The sequence below is a fragment of the Eurosta solidaginis genome, chromosome 4, assembly GCF_040869045.1.
Source record: "Eurosta solidaginis isolate ZX-2024a chromosome 4, ASM4086904v1, whole genome shotgun sequence".
NCBI lineage: Eukaryota > Metazoa > Arthropoda > Insecta > Diptera > Tephritidae > Eurosta > Eurosta solidaginis.
Genome location: NC_090322.1, coordinates 227,036,177 through 227,044,828, shown reverse-complemented (window position 1 = coordinate 227,044,828; position 8,652 = coordinate 227,036,177).

Below are 8,652 nucleotides of genomic sequence, written 5' to 3'. Positions count from 1 at the left end.
AACAATTGCGGCTATTTCTGTCTCAACTCTCCAAGCAGTAATGAACAACTTTTTGGTAAGATGCCGCATATGCATCAATGAGCAGGGGGGCATTTAAAGTCCATTATGTTTAAAACTAATTAAGCTGTATTTAATAAAATTGAATGAGCTTTAACATAAATAAAAGAAAAATGAATTCCATACACTGAAAAAAAAATTATTTGAGTTTCTTAATGTAGCAAAATTCAGCCACCCTGAATAGGCTGAATAGTCACTCCCTAACGTTTCAAGGTGTTTCTCTGGTCTAGCTCGGTAGCATAGCGCGACAAAAGCATCCATTGGAAAGATTTTGGTGCTACACCTAAAGCTTCTAGAAAAGTGACGTCAACGAAGGTATGAGTTCGAATTCGCAGTCCTATAGCTTCTGTGCTGGTACATGATGTGAGGGACAGGAGGCGTGGTAGAGACTGGTGGTCGGGATTGCTACTGTTCGCACATCGGGAATAGCTCTTAAAAACAGCCGAAACAACTGGAGGCGCCCTGTACCACGAGAGTCATTAGTATTATAAGACCATTAATAGCAACCGTAGTCGCCTTTGTGCGTGGCCGCCAAGGAGCCACAAATGATTTAAAGGAATTGTATTCGCGACGATTATTAGGACAAAAGTGTGACTATTTTATATATCTCTATTTCTTTTCAGCAGACGCAGCAGTACCAATTTCAAAGACCGGGGTTAAGTTCGAAGCCTCTCTGGAGTAAGCGAACGAGGGACAATCCCTCAGCAAGGAGCTACTCCTGAAAATTTTTGAACGGTCTGCGAGATTTTGAGGCAAAAATCCCGGATATTTCCGAAATGTCCAACACGTTGATTTCCTTAAATACATACAAACAAAACCTTTCCTAAATATTATTTTTTTAAAGTTAGAACACAGGCGTAGGCCCGCGCCGCCCACGCCGCCGCCGCCGGTATATAATAGAGCCTAAGCCGCCGCCGCCGATAAGGTGATCGGCGTAAACCTCTAATACATACATACATACATATGTATAAGTGTTTTGTTTAACTAAATGTCATTGAATATAATAGGGAAATTCAGGATGTCATCATCTACTCGTACGGTTCCGTCTTTACTACTTTTCCACTTTGCGCCTATTCTATTAACAAAGCTTAAATCATACTGTAAGATATACTAGTTACGATATGCTCTAAAACTAGTAGCTGTGGGTACTACTTGCGTCTTTTCATAATTTTTAATTGCTTTTATACTACTAATACTGTGCGAGGCAACTAAATCTGTAAACAGAGGCACGCCCCAGGGTGGGGTTTTATCACCAATGCTGTGGACCCTGGTTATAAACCAATTGCATAGGCGGTTCGACGGGGGACCAATCAAACTTACGGCATATGTAGATGACGTTTGTGTCATCATAAGCGGCAGTTGCCTAACAACAATCAGCTCTCTGATAGATCAGGCACTTCGGGATGTACATGCCTGGGCATCTGGAGTCGGGTTAACCGCCAACGTGGAAAAACCCGATTTGGTATTATTTACTAGGAAGTATAAGGTCCCTAATTGGACTAAGACTAAGCTTGGAGGGTAACTCTGCGAGAAAAATAGAGCACAAAGTATATAGGGTTATACTATATAGTGGAAACTCCATGTGGAAAAGAGAGCGAAGAAAGCCTCCGCGGTACTCTATGCATGCAAGAGGATGCTAGGATGCACGTTGGGCCCATCACCCAAACTCGGGGTATTTACGGCAATTGTCAAACCCATACTTCACTATGGGGTTCTTGTTTGGTGGATAGCCACACAAAAAAGTACGTATACCAAAAAACTACCCCAACAGCAGCATTGCATGTCATTCTACACATCCCGCCTGCAGACCTAATAGCTAAAAATATCGCGTTAGCAACGGCAACAAGGCTTAGGACCTTAGGTGCAACGAAATCCTCTAGTATCTTGCTGCCGGCATATAGTGAAAAGACAAACAAAATTTCCTTCAGGTCAAGAGTGACGCGTGGACAAATCTAATAATAACTAACTGAAAGAAGTTGCAAAACCTGGCACAAAACCCCTTAAAGGACTACCATACATTGTCGGGGTTAGGGGCTTAGAATATATTTGCGGCAGGTATGCCTTTTATAGGTAGGTAGGTAGGTTGAACTGGCCGGTCCATGAGGACCTCACATAGATTGAATGAGTACGTAGTGTTACCAGAAGTTTGTTTTAACGACCAAACTGAAAAACCCTATCAAAAGCCAGGACCTATGTTATAAAATAACTCCGTCCTCTTGGCAAATACTAGAAGCTTCCTATGACTTAAGTCACTTGCTGCTTCTAGATCTGGCAGCTGTATCACTCCTAATAGCTGGAGTCTTAGCCTGGCAAGTGCAGGGCACGAGCACAGAACGTGCTCGATAGTTTTCACCTCCAACCCGCACTTCCTACATCTGCTATCACTGACCAAGCCTAATTTAAAGGCATGTGACGCCAGAAGGCAGTGTCCAGTCAGAATACCCGTCATGAGTATACAGTCCTCTCTTTTTAATGGTAGAAGCAACTTTGTTAGTCTAAGGTTGTAAGACCTACACATAATCTTCGACACTTTACTGCTCCGCGCTTGAACCCACGCCTTTCCCGCTTGGTCGATCATGTGCACCTCTCGCATACGCTTAATCTCGCCCAATATAATTGGGATATCTACGGAGCAAGCTTCAAGGGATGCGCCCTTTTTAGCTAGTTCGTCCGCTTTTTCAGTCACACCTATTCCCATAGCCCTGGGACCCAATATAGATGTATGCTTGTCCCTGTTCCAATTCTCTCCAGAGACTGATTGCACTCTAATACGCATTTTGATGCTGTGCTATGCAAGATTATTGCTCTAATTACTGCTTGACTGTCAATATAAAAGTTAACACGGTTGCAGCTTAAGCTATTCTCTTCCAGGGTTTCTACTGCTTTGGTTACGGCTAATAGTTCCGCTTGGAAAACGCTACAGTAATCCGGTAGCCTGAAGGATCTGCTTATTTCCGGATCAGCGCAGTATACCGCAGACCCTACTCCTTCCACTACTTTGGAACAATCGGTGTACACATGTATCACCTCGTCCGCCATTTGCGCACCCTTCCGCCAACCGTCCACTTCTATTGTGGCCTTAAGATCTCCCTCGAAGCGCAGATAGGGAATCATGTAGTCTGTTCGTCTTGTGATTGATGACGCTATACTACTATGACCATATGGTCGGCGCGCAAGCTGCCCCGAAGGACCGAGCCTAGTTGCGGTCGCTAACGCTTTGTTCCTTGCTACCAGGTCTACAGTTGTGATGCGCAGAACTGCATACAGTGCAGCCGTCGGGGTTATTTTCAGGGCATCGATAGTGTGCATACCCCCTCTAATTTTTTGAGGTATGTTGTTTTTTGTGTGGCTTTCTACCAAACAAGAACTCCATAGTATAGAATAGGGCGCTGTAAAAACCCAATGAGAAAGAGAGGGCGATAGCCCCCACGTACACCCCAGCATTCTTTTATATGCATAGAGTGCCGTTGAGGCCTTGACCCTCTCCTCCACGTTGAGCTTCCATGACAGCTTACTGTCTAGGATGATTCCTAGATATTTTGTGCAAGGTTTCTCCTGTAAGGTCACCTCTCCTAACGTAGGCCTGGTCCAATTTGGGACCTTGTACCTCTTTGTAAACAAGACCATATCCGTCTTCTCCGCATTGACTTTCAACCCGACATTAGATGCCCAAATATGAATATCCGGAAGCGCCCGATCCATCAAAGAACTAATCGTTAGAAGACACTTTCCACTTATGACAATTGCAACGTCATCTGCGTAAGCCGTAAGTTTTACGGGTCCCTCATTGAATTGCCTGAGATGTTGGTTGATGACCAGCGTCCACAGCAGAGGTGATAGCACTCCTCCCTTCGGCGTGCCCCTGTCCACTGATTGTACGAGGCCTGTCGTAAGAGACAACTAAAATACCCAATTGATGGCGCAAATTCTGTCTTTTGGTCTGTAAGGCTAAAAAAAGTGTTTATCAAGAGCCGGCTCATCAGCGAATTAGATAAGTAATTCCAGTTTGAGCCGGAATGCAAACGACCTCGCTGGAATCAATGTCATTACAGCGTTCTGAATACCCACTTTTTCAGCATGCGTGGCCAAAATCTACTCTAACTTTAATGTGTCTTAGCTGCAGCTTTTATTGCTGCCTGGCAGTCCAGGAAAAGGTAGCTACTAAACCAGTTGTGTTGCGCCGCTTGGGAGATTTCCAGGCTTTCCAAATCCTGTCGTCTTTTGCATAAAAACACTATTATACAAAGGGAGCAGAAAATCGACAGTGTCCGACGATTGGAATCTAAGTGTTCCTTTGCCCAGTTCAGAAGAAAGGGGATACTGTAATCTGCGCCAACTATCGCGGAATCAGCCTTCTTAATATCGCATATAAGGTCCTGTCAAGTGTATTGTGCGAAAGATTGAAGCCCATCGTGAAGCGGCTGATTGGATTTTATTAGTGCGGCTTCAGACCTGGTAAATCTACAATCGACCAGATTTTCACAATACATAAAATTTTGGAAAAAACCCGCGAAAAAAGAATCGACACACATCACCTCCTCGTCGATTTTAAAGCGGCCTTCGACAACATGAAAAGGATCTTCCTATATGCCGCTAAGTCTAAATTTTGTTTCCCCGCAAAACTTATACGGCTGTGCAAAATGACGTTGAGCAACACCGTCAGCTCAGTCAGAATTGGGAGGGATCTACCTGAGCTGTTCAAAACTTAACGAGGTTTCAGACAGGGTGATCCCCTATCTTGCGATTCTTTTAATTTGATGCTGGAGAAGGTTATACTAGCTGCAGAATATAACTGCTCTGGAACAATATTCTATAAAGGCGTGCAATTACTGGCATATGCTGACGATACTGATATAATCGGCCTAAATACCCGCGCCGTTAGTTGTGCTTACTCCAAACTGGAAAAAGGAGCAGTAAAGATGGGTTTCACGGTGAATGAGGACAAAACGAAGTACCTGCTGTCTACGAGCAACGAGTCAGCGCATATGCGCGTTGGCAACCACGCTACTGTTGGCAGTCATAATTTCGAAATAGTAAAAGACTTCGTTTATTTGGGAACCAGCATCAACACTAGCAACTGCATCAGCTCTGAAATCCAGCGAGGAATCACGCTTGCCAATAAATGTTACTTTGGACTAGGTAGGCAATTGAAAAGTAAAATCCTCTCTCAGCAAACGAAAATCATAATCTACAAGTCACTTATCGTACCCGTCCTGCTATATGGTGCAGAAGCACGGATCATGACAACATCAGATGAACCGGCTCTGGGAGTGTTGGAGAGAAAAGTTCTTCGAAAGATTTATGGACTTCTACGCGTTGGCGATGGCGAGTACCGAAGAAGATTTAACGACGAGCTATACGAGCTCTACGCAGACATAAAAATAGTCCAGTGAATTGAAATGCAGCGGCCGCGGTGGCTAGGCAATGTTGTGCGAAAGAATTATAACGCTCCGGTCCAGAAAGTGTTTAAACTCCTTTGGTGTGACCAATTGGTGCAGGTTGGCAAAGAGATGAAGCGACTGGCACGCCTCGTTGGACGGCCATAACCGTTTAAACGGTTAAGCGCGAATTGAGTAAGTATCATCAGTTCGTACTATGATCTCTGTCAATCCTACGTGGAAGTATAGTAAGGCAGTGTTAATGCTTTCAAAGTTTAGTACGTGACAATTTTATCAAATTTCGACAGTTGAGTTCTCCTTTTGTTTAATTTTTGATAATAAACTAGATAAATAAATTTTTTTTTTCCGGAAATTATGCCAACCCATCAGAGCTGTTGAAGAATGAAATCATTTGCTTTTTGAAATTAGAGCTTTTCTACAATCAGTATTTCACAATTTTTTCTTCATACGAGAATTATGCTTTAAAATTTTTAATTCTGCAAACTTGCTGAGAAGTGAGGATTTCATTCAGCACCGCATGCAATTGAAAAGAATGCTAAATCAAGCTGCAGAAATAAATATACTGCAATCAATGAGTGCACTCAGGTGATTTCACATTTTTGGTGTGTGAAGTCATGCATTCAATACCAATCACTTGCTACAAAAATGCTCAAATACTCCCTAAAATAGTACGAAAAATTTTAAGTTCCTTTTTATGAAAGTTGAAATTTAAAAATTTATTAAAAAAGATGTATGACATTCTTCAGGATAAGAATAGTTGAAACAACTTTCTCAATAGCGCTAAACATGACAATTTGAAAAAGCGCAAGCAATGTATAACAGAAATAAAAGTATTATTTTCGGCAGGTTGAACATTCCTGTCTTTCATACTAACTTCTTTTTCTTCAATAAACAATGGAACAAAATATCTGAAAGAAAGAAAATGTTAATCCTCAATTTGATTATCTGGCTCTTACATCATTTGAGAAAAAAATTGTTCCGAAAGCTAACTCAAACATTAATTTGCAGCTTGTTTTTTGTTTAAGAAACATTAGAGACGGGCATTTCGGAAAATATTTGAACTTTGGCCGATCTATTGTAGGCCACTTTGCATACACATGTATATACAATCCTATCGTCAACTGCAATAGACGAATACGAGAAAATTACATTGGCGGTAGAATGCTAAAATACCTCCAAGAATGTTGGGAGAGGTGTCAAAATTCGAAATCGAAATTTTCTTGAACGAGATACTTATTTGCAAAAAACAAAAATTCTTGCATTTTTTAAGATTTTTTTGTACACGCCAGGGACCCAACCAGTTACGAATTTTATAATAAAAAACTAAAAAAAGTTTTTTGTACTCAGTTGAACAGAGCTCACAGAGTATATTAAGTTTGATTGGATAAAGGTTGGTTGTACAGGTATAAAGGAATCGAAATAGATATAGACTTCCATATATCAAAATCATCAGTATCGAAAAAAAATTTAATTGAGCCATGCCCGTCCGTCCGTTAAGACGATAACTTGAGTAAATTTTGAGGTATCTTGATGAAATTTGGTATGTAGGTTCCTGAGCACTCATCTCAGATCGCTATTTAAATGAACGATATCGGACTATAACCACGCCCACTTTTTCGATATCGAAAATTTCGAAAAGCGGAAAAAGTGCGATAATTCATTACCAAAGACAGATAAAGCGATGAAACTTGGTAGGTGGGTTGAACTTATGACGCAGAATAGAAAATTAGAAAAATTTTGGACAATGGGCGTGGCACTGCCCACTTTTAAAAGAAGGTAATTTAAAAGTTTTGCAAGCTGTAATTTGGCAGTCGTTGAAGGTATCATGATGAAATTTGGCAGGAACGTTACTCCTATTACTATATGTACGCTTAATAAAAATTAGCAAAATAGGAGAAGGACCACGCCCACTTTTAAAAAAAAATTTTTTTTTAAGTAAAATTTTAACAAAAAATTTAATATATTTACAGTATATAAGTAAATTATGTCAACATTCAACTCCAGTAATGATATGGTGCAACCAAATACAAAAATAAAAGAAAATTTCAAAATGGGCGTGGCTCCACCCTTTTTCATTTAATTTGTCTAGGATACTTTTAACGCGATAATTCGAACAAAAATTTACCAATCCTTTTGAAATTTGGTAGGGGCATAGATTTTATGACGTTAACTGTTTTATGTGAAAATGGGCGAAATCGGTTGAATCCACGCCCATTTTTTATACACAGTCTTCCGTCTGCCTTTCCGCATGGCCCTTAACACGATAACTTGAGCAAAAATCGACATATCTTTACTGAACTTAGTTCACGTACTTATCTGAACTCACTTTAACTTGGTATAAAAAATGAACGAAATCCGACTATGACCACGCCCACTTTTTCGATATCGAAAATTACGAAAAATGCCATAATTCTATACCAAATACGAAAAAAGGGATGAAACATGGTAATTGGATTGGTTTATTGACGCGAAATATAACTTTAGAAAAAACTTTGAAAAATGGTTGTGACACCGACCATATTAAGTAGAAGAAAATGAAAAAGTTCTGCAGTGCGAAATAAAAAACCCTTGAAATCTTGGCAGGTATTACATATATAAATAAATTAGCGGTATCCAACAGATGATGTACTGGGTCAACCTGGTCCACATTTTGGTCGATATCTGGAAAACGCCTTCACATATACAACTACAACCACTCCCTTTTAAAACTCTCATTAATACCTTTAATTTGATACCAATATCGTACAAACACATTCTAGAGTCACCCCTGGTCCACCTTTATGGCGATATCTCGAAAAGGCGTCCACCTATAGAACTATGCCCCACGTCCTTTTAAAATACTCATTAACACCTTTCATTTGATACCCATATCGTACAAACATATTCTAGAGTCACCCCTGGTCCACCTTTATGGCGATATCCCGAAAAAGCGACCACCTATAGAACGAAGACCCACTCCACTCTTTCTACATCTCCCAAGGAATTTAATCGACTCAGTCAGCCTGCTTAGTTGTTGTGCGCTGCGCTGATAGCGTTTTGTACATTTGATAGTTTTATTATTATACTTATCTTTTAAATTTCTGTAGATGTTGTATGTATTTTTGTTATTGCGGCGTGCTCTCCGTTCCATAATTAATTTTTTTGTTGGTTTTTTGGCCTTTAGTTTTTAAAAATGTTTGTAAATTGTCGAGCTCGA